Consider the following 15,333-nt stretch of genomic DNA (forward strand, 5'->3'; position numbering starts at 1 on the left):
TGCTCCTTCTGCCATGCCTGTATAACATATGTTATCATATGACCTTGAATACACATGGAAACACATTGGGCCAGCCTGAAGAAGACTGCTAGTATATGAAAAGTGTATAAACGCTTCCAGTAATGTGTGACTGGTGCTCGGTGAGGGGGTGATAGTTCACCTGTGAGGAGAGTGAGAGTGCTGTTGGTATTTAGGGTGTTTTTGCTTTTCTACCATAAAAGCTTTACTCCTGTGCTTTTAACAAAAACATGGCTGAAAAAGTGCTCTGTAGCTACTTCATGATGGATGATTCATACTCTTGAAAGAATGTTATGTTATGTTATGTTATTAGAAATTTATAAAGCGCACGTACACCAGAAGGTTTCATGGCGCTAATTGTAACAAAGTGACGCGGCGGGTAGACTAATTGTATGAGGACGCAAACAGCTGTGTTTTAAGGGCTTTTCTGAAACCCATTAGGTTGTCCTGCGTTCTGATGTCCAGGGGCAGCGAGTTCTAAAAGCCAGGTGCAAGGTACGAGAATTTAGGCCCCCCTGGCGTTTGAGCTTGATAGTCGGAGTGGCAAGCAGCATGAGGTTGCCAGACCGTAAGTTGCGACGTGGGGTGTATTTCACAATACCGCTACTGAGAAATGCAGGGCTCCTGCAGTGTAGAGCCTTAAAGAGTAGGCACCCGGTTTTAAAAGCTGCACGTTGTGCGACTGGGAGCCAGTGTAGTTTGGCCAGCAGAGGGCTGGCCGAGTGCCATTTAGGTTGCCCAAGTATTAGTCTGGCTGCCTGGTTCTGTACCATTTGAAGACGGTTGAGCCGAAACATGGGCAAGCCAAAGTAAATGGAGTTGGAGAAGTCGAGGCGCGATAGCACTAGAGCTATGACTGCCTGAATAAGGGCCGAAGGGGTAAGTAGGTGAGCAATCTTCCTAATTTTCCTAAGCTGGAAGACACATGAGGAAACCACGGACCTCACCTGACCTCTAAGCGAAAGATCGGAGTTCAGTATCACTCCCAGGCTTTTCACTGAAGGAGAAGGAGTGGGGGGTGGTCCAAGGTCAGTAGGCCAGAAATGGGGGCCCCACATGATCGCGCTAGTTCCCGGCAAGATTAATTCAGTTTTGCCGGGATTAAGTTTAAGATGGTTAGAGTTCATCCAGCGCTGGATGTGGAGCATGGTAGCCTGGAATTCGAAGGCTGAGTTTGGTCCGTCCAGCGTGAAGACAAGTTGAAGATCGTCTGCGAAGTTGAAGGTTGTAACCTTCATGTGTTTTAGAGAGCTGATGAGGGGTCTGAGGTAAAGATTAAACAAAAGAGGGGAAAGGGACAATCCCTGAGGGACCCCACAGGGGGAGACCATCCTGGGGGCAGTGAAGGTGCCGAGACGCACTGCCTGCGTACTGTCTCCGAGGAATGATTTGATCCAATTATACGCAGAGCCTTGTATACCTGCTTGTTCGACCCAGGACAAGAGGATATAATGGTCCACCGTGTCGAACGCGGCCGACAGATCGAGGAGGATGAGAGCCTGATGAATGCTTTTGTCTGCATTGGTTCGCAAAGTGTCTAATACGGCAAGGATAACCGTTTCAGTAGAGTGTGCTGGACAGAATCCAGCTTGGTTGGGTTCCAAGTGGTCGGATTGCTCGATGAAATTCGATAGGGACTTGGTAACCTGGGCCTCAAGAATCTTTGCTAAAAAGGGAAGCAGAGATATGGGGCGATAGTTGGAATGGTTAAGAGGGTCAGCCCCAGGTTTCTTTAATAATGGGACTACTATCGCATTCTTAAAAGCAGAGGGAACCCTACCTTGAGAAAGGGATTCGTTTAGGAACGGAAGCACACAGTGAGGGAGGTTGGAAAAAACCTCTTTTAGAATGTGTGGGGGACAATAGTCATTAGGGGAGCCGGATTTGACTCGAGCCAGTAGTTCTAATAAAATCTGAGGGCATAGAGCAGGAAAACGGTCCAAGGTAAAAAGATTAATTGTAGCAGGATCAGTGTTGTCTTAACAACATGGGGCAGGAATGCTGGCTTTTATATTGGATATTTTGTCTAGGAAGTAGGAGTTCAGGGAGTTGCAAAACTCCTGAGTAGGTGGCTGATCAGGGTGAATTCTATCTAAGTTGCATAAATCATTGATTATGGAGAAGATCTCTTTAGATTTGTTTTGAGCGTTAAGAATTCTAGCAGAGAAATATGCGGCTTTGGCTTCCTGTATAGCCTTTTTATAAACAATGCGGGCTAAAGAGAACTGGAGTTTATCCTCCGGAGTATAATGTAATCTCCATTTTCTTTCTTTTTGCCGTAGCTCAAGTTTTTGTTTTTTGAGCTCCGCAGAAAACCACTTGTGAGCGTCAGTGTGGCGAGAGCGAGTGAATTTGGTAAGAGGGGCATAAGAGTCACAGGCCTTAAGTAGCCAGTCAGAGATTGCAGTGTCCATGACCTCAACATCTGGGTTGAAGGGGGGCATGGACCTAGCTAAAGAGTCAATGAAGCCGGGTTTATCGATGGAACTCCATTTCCTGGATATGCCACCGCCTTTAGAGGGAGTGTGATGGTTGATCATAGTAGTGATCGTGAAATTAATGAGGTGATGATCGGACCAGATGCAGGGTGAGACCGTGAGCGCCGAAAGAGTAAGGTTTAAGGACCATATTTGGTCCAGGATATGTCCTTTAGCATGGGTAGGGGTGGAGATGTGTTGGAGAAGGTTTAGACTAACAAGCAATTCTGACAATTCCGCAGCATAAGGCCCACCCCGGGCGTCATTGAACCAGTAGTTCAGGTCGCCTATGAGCTTGATGCTAGCGTAATTGGTGAGCAGGTTTGCCATTTGTTCACTGAGGGCTGAGGGAAAAGTGGGCATGGCAGAGGGGGGACGGTATAATAACACCAAAACAATAGAGCCAGTAGTGGCCTCTAGTTTAATCACTAGGTTCTCCACCTCTGGGAGGATCAGAGGGGTGAGGGCAGTAAAAACGTGATTTTTATGAATGATGGCGGCGACTCCACCACCGCTTTTACCCAGAGGTCGGTTGGCAGCTAGTATGTAGTATTCTGAGGGGAGAGCTGCGAGGATGTCGGGAGCAGAATCCTGAGTGAGCCAGGTCTCCGTGACCAGGAGAATGTCTGGTTTTTCAAGACTAAGTAGCAAAAAGATGTCCAATTGGTGTTTGACCAGTGAGCGAGTGTTAAGATACAGTATGCGGAGAGAAGTCTGCCTAATGGTTTTGGGCAGACAGGTGATGGGAAGTGAGGGGCTGCAGACAAGGGGGAAGACTTGGTGGGGAGGTTGAACGTATATATTATGCTCCCTCAGGCGATTTTCAATAGATTGGTTAAGGGATAGGCCGCGGTTGTCTAGCGAGTGCAATAGTTTGGAAGAATACGTAATGATTTGGCCAGAGTCTTTGGCCCCTGGTCCCGCGCGGGCGCGGACGGGCGCAGACGGGCGCAGACGGGCTTGCCTTAGGCGCGCCCGCTGCGCTCCCGCACTGCTGCAAGCATTTGTAGCTAAGCCCTGCCCTCTTGCTCCTCCTCCTTACGGCCGATAGGCTAAGGGCCAGGGGAGGGGAGTGTCAGGAAGAGACGACGAAAGTGAAGAGGCAAGTGCCGTGAGTTTTTAAAAAATGCAATTGCAATAGAAATTCTAGGTAAATTTCAGCTTCGTTTTTTTAAAACAAATAATAGACACAACAGAGCGAAGCAAAATACAAGCGGCTATCCGCGCGTTCTCTGAGGCAACAATTCCCCGCTCCCGCGCTGCTGCAAGCATTTGTAGCTAAGCCCCGCCCTCTTGCTCATCCTCCTTATGGCCGATAGGCTAAGGGCCAGGAGAGGGGAGTGTCAGGAAGAGACGACGAAAGTGAAGAGGCAAGTGCCGTGAGTTTTTAAAAAATGCAGATGCAATGGAAATTCTAGGTAAGTTTCAGCTTCGTTTTTTTAAAACAAATAATAAACACAACAGAGCGAAGCAAAATACAAGCGGCTATCCGCGCGTTCTCTGAGGCAACAATTCCCCGCTCCCGTGCTGCTGCAAGCATTTGTAGCTAAACCCCGCCCTCTTGCTCCTCCTCCTTACGGCCGATAGGCTAAGGGCCAGGAAAAGGGGAGTGTCAGGAAGAGACGGCGAAAATGAAGAGGCAAGTGCCGTGAGTTTTTTAAAAATGCAATTGCAATAGAAATTCTAGGTAAGTTTCAGCTTCGTTTTTTTAAAACAAATAAGAGACACAACAGAGCGAAGCAAAATACGAGCGGCTATCCGCGCGTTCTCTGAGGCAACAATTCCCCGCTCCCGCGCTGCTGCAAGCATTTGTAGCTCAGCCCCGCCCTCTTGCTCCTCCTCCTTACGGCCGATAGGCTAAGGGCCAGGGGAGGGGAGTGTCAGAAAGAGACGACGAAAGTGAAGAGGCAAGTGCCGTGAGTTTTTTAAAAATGCAGTTGCAATAGAAATTCTAGGTAAGTTTCAGCTTCGTTTTTTTAAAACAAATAATAAACACAACAGAGCGAAGCTAAATACAAGCGGCTATCCGCGCGTTCTCTGAGGCAACAGAATGCCGCAGCAATCCTTCCAATGTGGAATCTCTACCCTACTCGATTAAGATTTTAGAAAGAGTAGTGAGTAAATCTCTTTCTAAATATGCGGAAGAATACAATCTTCTGGACGAAGTTCAATTTGGGTTTCAGCCGGGACATGGCATCAAAACTGCTCTGGTGACAGTCCTGGATGACCTAAGAATGCGGGCTGACAGTGGTCAAACAGCCATTCTAGTGCTGTTGGACATGTCAGACGCATTTGATATGGTCAACCATAAGATCCTGATTAGGAGGCAGACAGCAGGCAGTGACTCTGATGCCATTTCTCTCTCAAGATAGCCCCGTTAAATACAGAGTTCCGCAGGGCTCGGCAATCATCTCCCTTATAAAATCCTTTGGCATTGATGTTATAAATGATGCGGACGACACCCAACTTGTCTTCTCCTTTGAGAGCAACAATGCAGTTTCTCTGGAGAAATTCCATAGTTGCATGTGGGAAACAGCAGGCTGGCTCATTACAATTTAACTCATTACAATTTAATGGGGATAAGACGGAAGTGCTCTGCTGTTCTGCAAGTAAAGTCCCTCACCCCCTACCAGCAGATTTCTGGCCAATCTCTGCTAATAATCCTCCACTGCCTGTTAAGACAGCCCGTGATCTATGAGTACTGCTAGACAGTGCTTAATTCTCGGGAGGATGATACTATTCTAAGTGGTAATGGCTCTTCTCTTGTTGCGGTCAAATTTTTTTTCTCCATAATTATATTTTTTGTTTGAATGGTGCTTAGGGAAGGGGTAATCATCCACCACCCCACTATATAGATCCAAAAGGGATCTTTAACTTGATTCTACTATGCCCTAGCACACAAACATGCACAAAATCCTAATACACATATACAATAGTGCAACAATTTTTCACAGAACACAGTATCAGTGGATGTTGTTTTTTTATTGTTCATTCCAGTAGTTCCCGCCAACACGTGTTTCGTCGCTCCTATTATCAAGGAGTAGATAAAACCAGTATCTCTAATGTAAGAGGGTAGATTTTTTACTATGGGCTGAAGAAATGTATCCACGTACTGGGAGAGTTTCTCTGTTGGTCTCCCAATACTAGAGATGATTGGTCGACCTGGTGGGAATGTTTGCCTTTTGTGCACTTTGGGCAATGTGTAAATACAGGGATACCAGATGGATTATTTATTGGACTATTATATGGCCTTTGCAAAGACTAAGACAGGGTGTGCATGAGTTTACCATAACTAAACTCCTAATGGTTGCCATTTCTAATTTACAGATGTAAAAGAATCAATACACGTTCTAGGAAGGAGAATTTTTTATCTCATACCTTGCGTCCTGACTAGATTTAGGCAGAATTATTTGAACAGAAAGGAAGGTATGTGTTTGCTTTTTTGTAATAGATGTCAAGAGGATTTTACTTATGCACATGTTCAGTGTGAACAATGTGTTCATTTTTTGACTTACAGAACTATTCGTTGCAAAGTACAGAGATATAGGTATGTGAGGGCCCATTAATAATACTTTCCCTGCACTTCGGAGTACAACCTACTAATTGGACGCACTGGTTTTATCTACTCCATGATAATAGGGGTTTTTGTATTGGGTGTGATATCACATGACTTGATGTACATGATCAGATTAACCAGCATGACGCACACTGAGTTGATTTATAAATACCGCAATTCCAATTGTGTGAACTTGCCTCACTACAATTAGTTATGTATATTTACATAACCTTGATACTGGGGTTAAGTGGACTCCACACCAAGCTATTAGTTATGTATCTAATTATCAATAAGTGTTTTGTGACAGCAATATATGTATGTCTTTCCAGCCCTGAGGAAGTCTCGGGTGTTATACCTAGAGCGACGAAACACGTGTTGGCGGGAACTACTGGAATGAACAATAAAAGAACAACATCCACTGATACTGTGTTCTGTGAAAAATTGTTGCACTATTGTATATGTGTATTAGGATTTTGTGCATGTTTGTGTGCTAGGGCATAGTAGAATACTGCTAGACAGTAATCTACAATTGGATTCTCAAGTGAATAAAACCGTGAGCACTTGTTTATCTGTTCTCCGAGCCCTTAGAAAAATACTCCCTTTTCTACCTGCTTCAGCTAGACCTCAAGTGGTAAGGAGTATTATTATGAGCAGATTGGACTACTGCAATGCCCTACTCCTAGGAGCTCCAGCTTCTTTGTTAAAAAAACTGCAAAGGATACAGATTATTGCAGCCAAGCTTGCGTTAAACAGACAACGCAGAGCATCAGCCTCGCTTGCCCTTAAGGATCTTTATTGGTTGCGCATTGTGCAGAGAGTCCAGTTTAAGGCGCTCTGTATTGTCTATAGGGCCGCACATAAAATGGGGCCTAAGCCTTTACAGAGGAAATTCCTATGGTACTCTCCAGCTAGAAGCCTGCGTTCCTCTTCAGCCTGTCTGATATGCAGTCCCCATGTCAATAAAGTCCGACTGGGCGGCAGATCGTTTAGTTTTGTTGCTTCCCGACTCTGGAATACTTTGCCAATTGAGCTTAGACAAATAAACACTCTATCACGCTTCAGAAAGGAATTGAAAACTAGACTATTTCCTAGAGATTAATCCTTAGTTGTTCTTCATGCTCAGTTACACACAGTGTCTTTTGGTAATCACAGCACCAGGATACCCATTGGGTGGCAGCCGCGCTATGAAAGTGTCCTTTACATTACATTACTTGTAAACCTAGTTGGAACGCTTTTCCCTATGGCCTGCCGAAAGTTTGGTCCATTTATTTATTTTCAAGAACCCTTACTCAGTGACACTTGATGGGCAGCCCTCACTCACAAACCCTTCTGCATCGATCACCTGCCCCCATGTTGCCAAGCACCAGTAAAACACATGACAAAAGTCATAACCTCCTCCTCTCAACCTGCTTAGGAGTCACAGACACTCACACTCTGCTGTGAGACTCTGCCTCTGTCTTGACATGACCAGCTCCACAGGAGGTTCTAGTAGTGAACCAGTGATGAAGCCATGCCAGCTCATCTGTGTCCGCACACAAATAATGTTCTTCTGTAGCAAAGTGTATTTTCAAGGACAGCCCACATGTGTGATACAGTGAGCTTGACAGAAGCAGAAGGTTCACCACTAGGCAAGATGACTATACTGTATGCTTACTGAAGAACACATACTCACACATGCGGCAAAGACCATCACAATCTCTCCCTAGACAAATCAGGTTAGTACATTACAGACCACAAACACCACTGTCATTGCCTTCTGGGTTGGAGTGGTGGTAGCTCTGGGGGAATCATGGCACTGGTCAGAACAATAGATAACATGATCACTGTAAGGGGGAGGCAGCAAGGAGCACAAGACGTCCTCTCTGTCTTATTGCATTTATCGGAGAGTGACATAAATCAACCAATCAATCAATCAGGGACATTTTAAGCACGCTACTCACCCGTAAGGGTCTCAAGGTGCTGGCGGGTGAGAGGTTGGAGGGGAGCAGCTCCAGTCAGTCAAAGAGCCAGGTCTTGAGGGTCTTCCTGAAGATGTGCAGGGTGGGAGCCCGTCTGATATTGTTTGGCAGCTCGTTCCAGGTCTTGGCTGCAATGTAGGAGAAGGTTCTTGCTCTGCGGATGCGCGGGGGTTCAGCGGGGGCTAAGTTGGCGGATCAGAGGTTCATCTTGGATACGTGGAAGGAGATTCTGTCATTGAGATATTGGGGTCTGGTGTTGCGGATGCATTTGTAGGCATGGGTAAGTATCTTGAAAGTTACTCTTTTCTCGATGAGGAGCCAGTGGAGGTTACGCAGGCTCTGGGTGATGTGTTTGTGTTGAGGGATGCCGAGGACGAGTCTGGCTGCGGTGTTCTGTATGGTCTGGAGCTTGCAGAGCAGAGACTTGCTGATTCCGGCATAGAAGGCGTTTCTGTAGTCAAGTCTGCTGGTTATGTGTGCGTGGGTGATGGTCTTCTTTGATTTGGGAGGGATTCATTTGAAGGTCTTTTGGAGGATGCAAAGGGTGTTGAAGTAGGTGGAGGCAGCGGCGTTGACCTTTCGGGTCCTGGAGAGGGAGGAGTCGAGTACGATGCCGAGGTTTCAGGCGTGATCCATTGGGGTGGGGGCACAGCTGAGGGTGGTGAGCCACCAGGTGTTGCCCCATGCAGAGGGGGAGGCTCCAAGGACCTCTGTCTTCTCCAAGTTGAGCCTCAGGCAGCTGCTGCTCATCCAGGATGCAACGTCCTTCATTCCTTCCTGAAAGTTGAGTCTGGTGGTGATGGGGTCCTTGCTGAGGGAGAGGATGTGCTGGGTGTCATCGGTGTAGGATACTATGCTGAGTCTGTGCTATCTGACGATGGCAGCGAGGGAGTCCATGCAGATGTTGAAGAGCGTGGTGCTTTGTGAGGCCAATGGAAGAAATACAGATGGGCAGACAAATGCCCCTAGCCATGTAATAATTTTGAATTCTTTTTAGTGATTATGTGAACTTTAACCAACAGCTAAAGCTGTTTATGGAGAGACCTAAAATCAGCGATCACTTTAAAATATAGTCACACTCGCTTCTTCAGTCACAATTAACTCAAAACTATAAAGGGAAAAATTCCTAGATGACTATTAATCCTCATGAAATTCCAGATATCTTTATTATTATTATTATTATTAAAAACTCTTGTAGAGCGCGTAGTCACCCGAAGGTATCCCAGCGCTAAGAACCCTACCCTAAACCTGACAAGGGGGGCCGGAAGGAGGGGGGGTGAGGGATGGGGCGGGGATACAGTGGTTCGGATGGGAAGGGATCATTGGGGAAAAAGATAAGTTTTCAACCGCTTCCTGAAGCGAAGGTAATGTGGTTCAGTTCTAAGGTCGCGGGGGAGTGCATTCCAGAGGCTTGCGGTATGGACTGTGAACCGCCTTCCACCTGTGCGTGCCTTCCTGATTCTGGGGGCGCTGATGAAATTCTCCGTGTCCGATCTGAGGGATCTGCAGGATTTATAGGGTTTGATAAATTTTCTAAGAATGGGAGGACCTTGATTTTGTAACAATTTGTGAGCTAGGCACAAGGCCTTAAATTTAACTCTCTCCCTTATAGGAAGCCAGTGGAGGAGTTTCAATGCTGGTTTGGCCGAGTCTCTGGCAGGGGTCTTAGTGAGAATCCGGGCGGCTATGTTTTGAATTCTCTGAAGTTTGTTCAGTGTTGCTTCCGGGGCGCCCAGGTATATCACATTGCTGAAATCAAGCCTAGAAATTATCAGGCCTTGTATAAGCAGTTTTTGGGAGTTGGGTGGCAGAAGGGGCAGGATATTTCTCAGTGATTTCAGCAGGCCGAAGCATGTCCCGGCTACTTTTTTTGCTTGTGTGGAAAATGACAGGGTAGTATCTAGCCACACACCCAGGCTTTTTACTTCTTGTTTTGGTTCAGGAATGGGACCCAGACAATCAGGCCAAATATTCGGGGGGGAGAATGATTCCTTTCTGACCAAGAAGAAGGACATCTGTCTTTGCTCTGTTTAGTTTCAAGGCTGAGCTGTTCATCCAGTTTTGAACCTGCGTAAGGCCATTAAGTAGATCTGCTGGTTTTCGATTGGGATGGGATATTGATACCACTAATTGTGTGTCGTCAGCATAGCTGACGACGCTCACTCCGAACGGGGTGATAACCTCCTCCAATGGGGACATGTAGATGTTGAATAATGTGGGGCTCAGGGAGGAGCCCTGAGGCACACCACATTGGAGGGGAGTTTCGGAGGAGCAGGTGTTGTTTTCCCAGATCTGAAAGGTACGCTGGTCCAAAAAGGAAGAGAGCCAGGATAGGGCAGAGCCTACCACACCGACTCTTTCGAGCCGTTTAATGAGGAGTTGGTGATTGACGGTATCGAAGGCCGCACTCAGGTCGAGGAGGATCACTGCCACTGATCCTCCCTCGTCTAAGAGTGTCCTGGCCTCCTCTACCGCCGCCAAGAGGGCGATGTCAGTGCCCTGCCCTGGCCGAAAACCTGTCTGAGAGTTTTTTAGTTTGTTATTGTCTTCCAGGAACTGAGACAGTTTTTTATTAACCAATTTTTCGGCAATCTTGCTTATCCCAGGGAGAAGGGAGATTGGCCTAAAATTGGCCAGGTTTTCGGGATCAAGGGAAGGCTTCTTCAATAGAGCCTTCACAACTGCAGCCTTCCAGTTCAGGGGAACAATTCCCTGTTGGAGTGAGGCATTGATCAGGTGGGTAAGAGGGGGAACAATGATGGGGGTTACTTCTTTCAGGGTCCGAAGCGGGACGGGGTCTCTAGGAGATCCACTTTTAATGGATTTTAGAGTATTTTCCACATCTTCGGTGGTTACTTGACCCCAAGAGGGGAGACAACTGAGTGTCTGGGTGTTCGTAGGATCGTTGTCTTCGCATGGACTGGCAGGGGGGATTGAATCAAGGATTTTTTGGATCTTTTCTTGAAAGAAATTAGCCAACTGATGGCATTTTTCCTGATCCACAGTAGGGTCTGGGGGGCTTGTCGGTTCAGGAGCTGGGGGTTTCAGTAGCTCTTTTAGAATGGCATAAGATTCTTTGCTCGAGCATACTGCTTTTTCTATTTTTTGCTGAAAGAATATGGTTTTTTCCTTGCGGATGGATGATTTATAAGTTGCAAGGGAGGTGGAATACGCTCCTTTGTTTGTAATAGATTTATCTTTCCGCCAGATGCGTTCGGCCCTCTTGCACTCCTGGCGCAGAGCTTTGAGTTCTGCGGTGTACCATGGAGCACAGGGCACTCTTTTGGTGTGTTTAAGAGTGACCTTTTTAGGGATTAATTTGTCAAGTGAGGAAGTAATCCAGGTGTTAAACTGTTCATTAGCCATATTGGGCTCGAAGGAAAGCTCAGGAATGGAGTTTGAAAGAGTGGTGGCCCATTCTGTAGATACAAGTTTGTGCCACCGTCTATCAGTGACTTGAGATTTCCTAGTTTGAGGGGTCATAATGGGGACATCCCAGGAGATCGGGACTAGGAAATGATCGGTCCATGGTAAAGTCAGGGGTGGGTCTGTGGTGATATTAGTGACATTGGTGAGGACTGGGTCCAGCAGGTGTCCTTTATCGTGGGTAGGCTCGTTATTAATCAATCGAATATTAAAAGACGACAGGTCTTGAAGAAGCTCAACCGCTATCCGATCGGTGGGGTCCATGAAATGCAAATTTAGATCGCCCACTATAAGAAAGTTAGAAGCAGAAGAGGCTAGTTGTGCAACCGCTTCAGTAATGGCATTAAGAAATTTCCCAGGGGCACCTGGGGGGCGATATATCAGGAGTCCCGACAGGGTGTGGACCGGGGAGGTTTGAATAGAGAATTTGCATCCCTCGCAGTCATCAATATGAGCATTAGAGGTTCTACAGATGAATTGTTGTCTGTGGATTAGGGCCAATCCCCCACCTCTCCCTCTGGGTCTATGAAGAGTTTGGCACAGATAGCCTGGGGGGAGGGCAGTGACGATGTCCGCATCAGAGTAGTCAGATAACCACGTTTCAGTAAGAAACAGTGTATCCAACTCCTGATTTTGTATTAGTAAATTGATTTCGTCTGCATGCTTAGGGAGGGAACGGCAGTTAAGGAGTCCCATCTTAAGCCTAGGTTTAGCTGGGCTATGGGTAATTGGGTTACATCGAGCACAGTGAAAGAAAGGTTTACCTTCCGCGTGCGTATGGTAGCAGGGCAGAGATTTCGCCGGTTGCAAAGTTTGAAGCATTTCCCTTGAGAATACCCGACGTTCAAGAGAAGCATCCGGCATGGTCCCTGGGCCTGGGTCCGGTCGGGCCCGGACGGGCCCAGACGGGCTTGCCTTTGGCGCGCCTTCGGCGCGCTGACGGCGCGCCCGCTGCGCCCGTCCGCTGCGCGTCCGTGGAGCACACATGTTTTTATGCAGAAGGTGAAAGGGATAGGCGTGGCCTCCGAGGGGGCGTGTCTTCGTGGCTCGCCGGTAATGGCGTCGGGAAATGCAAGTCTTTCCCTCGCGTCAGCTGGTAATCAGCAGCGCGTGCAGACTAGGACTGAGCTGTGTCCTGTCAGAAACGGCGAAGTGCAGTGATTTTAAAAAGATCTGCAAAGTGAAGTGACAAATTTTAAAAAAACCCTCCCGGCTTCCGCCTCAGGATTACAGGTATGTTCTATCAGGCGCTCGCAGTCGGCGTCTATTTATATCCCAAGCAGGGGGGCGTGGCCTCCGAGGGGGCGTGTCTTCGTGGCTCGCCGGTAATGGCGTCGGGAAATGCAAGTCTTTCCCTCGCGTCAGCTGGTAATCAGCAGCGCGTGCAGACTAGGACTGAGCTGTGTCCAGTCAGAAACGGCGAAGTGCAGTGATTTTAAAAAGATCTGCAAAGTGAAGTGACAAATTTTAAAAAACCCTCCCGGCTTCCGCCTCAGGAGTACAGGTATGTTCTATCAGGCGCTCGCAGTCGGCGTCTATTTATATCCCAAGCAGGGGGGCGTGGCCTCCGAGGGGGCGTGTCTTCGTGGCTCGCCGGTAATGGCGTCGGGAAATGCAAGTCTTTCACTCGCGTCAGCTGGTAATCAGCAGCGCGTGCAGACTAGGACTGAGCTGTGTCCTGTCAGAAACGGCGAAGTGCAGTGATTTTAAAAAGATCTGCAAAGTGAAGTGACAAAATTTTAAAAACCCTCCCGGCTTCCGCCTCAGGAGTACAGGTATGTTCTATCAGGCGCTCGCAGTCGGCGTCTATTTATATCCCAAGCAGGGGGGCGTGGCCTCCGAGGGGGCGTGTCTTCGTGGCTCGCCAGTAATGGCGTCGGGAAATGCAAGTCTTTCCCTCGCGTCAGCTGGTAATCAGCAGCGCGTGCAGACTAGGACTGAGCTGTGTCCTGTCAGAAACGGCGAAGTGCAGTGATTTTAAAAAGATCTGCAAAGTGAAGTGACAAATTTTAAAAAACCCTCCCGGCTTCCGCCTCAGGAGTACAGGTATGTTCTCTATGTTCTCTATGTTCTTTATACTTTCGCTATAACTTTCTATCTAACAGCCAACTGATTTTTTCGAATATTTCTGATATTTTAGGAAATAAGCAGGATGAACACAGTACTGACTCTGCAGGCAATATTCTTGATTTCTCAATACGGAAAACCCTTTTGATAAATGAAGGTTACCATCTTTTCATTATTACCAGCAAATGTATTGACCTGCTGCTGATATTCACTCGTGTCCTCTGTTTGACCTCAATGCTATTTTGCCACTTAAATTATCCTGCTATATGGATTAAAAGGTTGCAGTATTCTCTATATTGCAGTATTGTGCTGTTTGTGTTTTCCTTTTGGATCGTCACCGCTGATAAAAGAGACCAAAAAGTTGAAGCACATTGAAACCCCCAGTGACATTGATGGTTTGTCCATCAGACGCTACAAGTGTGTGTCTTTTAGATGCTTCACTCGTAAGGGCTATCAGAACAGAGACCACCTTTCGATCAAGCAGTAGGCCAAGCATTTGGTGAAATTACATGTCTAGAGAGGTGTCTTTGAGCAAGGTCATGGTCCAATATGCAAGACTTTTCTCCCTCAAGTAGTAAGCAAACAAAATGTAATTAAAAACTCATACAGATATGTCTGTTCACTGTAGCAATACAATTCCACCCCAACACTCTATGGGGCTCATTAGGATAACGGGCGGATCGCCACCGCCCATATAGCAGTGGCAATCTGGCCGCCAAAACCTCCGCCCACTGCAAATTTCCCCCCGCCACATTACTATGGCGGGGGGGGGGGGACCCCGGCGGATGGGAAGACTGTCCGCCGGTTTTCCACCGGTAGGCAATCTGCCCGATTGCCTACCGGACGGTCTGGTAGACACCGCCATCCATATTACTATGCAGGCGGGGACGGGACCCCCGCACCGATGGCGCGGCAGTCCCATTCCCCGAGAGGCTGGCGGGCTGACAAAGTCCTCCTGCCATCCTAATGACCCCCTTTGTTCCTGAAAAATGCTCTGGGTTTAAAATATAAAGAAATATTACAAAAAATTGAGACAACAGTTATCAATGACCAACACAATCATAATGGGATGGTGACACTTCCCACTCGAAAATATCTTAGAAAAAACTGGCATTGGCTCCTTTCTGTTTCAAACTCTCCTAACTCGGCATGAACTAAAGATCCTGCAAAAGACGCTAGATTGATACTTTTCTGTTCATGGAATGTGGGCTGCCTTAAAAGGCTAATACAAGACACTGAGACGGCCTCCTATTTTTCCACGTTTGATTGTTTATGCCTCCAGGAAATATGGTGTGAAAGAGATATTCTACTGCCTTACTTCCTGGCATTCCACAAGTATACAAACATGAGTGCCAAAAAAGGTCGAGACAAAGGGTGGGCTCACCATCTTTGTAAATTTGAACAACAGTTACAAAATAATTATTCTGGTTACTAACAACAATACTGCGCAAATAGTATGTACAAAAATTCGGCCCCACTATAAAAATACACATCTATAATAATAACAAACATTTACATTAATACTCCCTCCCTCCCAAACAAAAGAATAGCTATAAATGAACTAAAGGCAACTATTTTCATCTAAAAACAGCTATCCAGAGGATAACTGGATTGTTACAAGTAACTTGAGATAAAGATTATGGTGCCGATCACGATCCGGTAAAAAATGTCCCCGTACGACTCGTATCGGGTCTTTTTACCGTACGAATCGTACAAGTGCCGTACGAACTGGCAATCACGATTCGCATGGTAAAAAGTCCATACGAACCGCACTGGGAATATTTCCCCACACGTCCTCGGGTCGGAAAATGTGTCCGACACGTCCTCGTAC

This window comes from Triturus cristatus, chromosome 4_2 (assembly GCF_964204655.1).
Source record: "Triturus cristatus chromosome 4_2, aTriCri1.1, whole genome shotgun sequence".
NCBI lineage: Eukaryota > Metazoa > Chordata > Amphibia > Caudata > Salamandridae > Triturus > Triturus cristatus.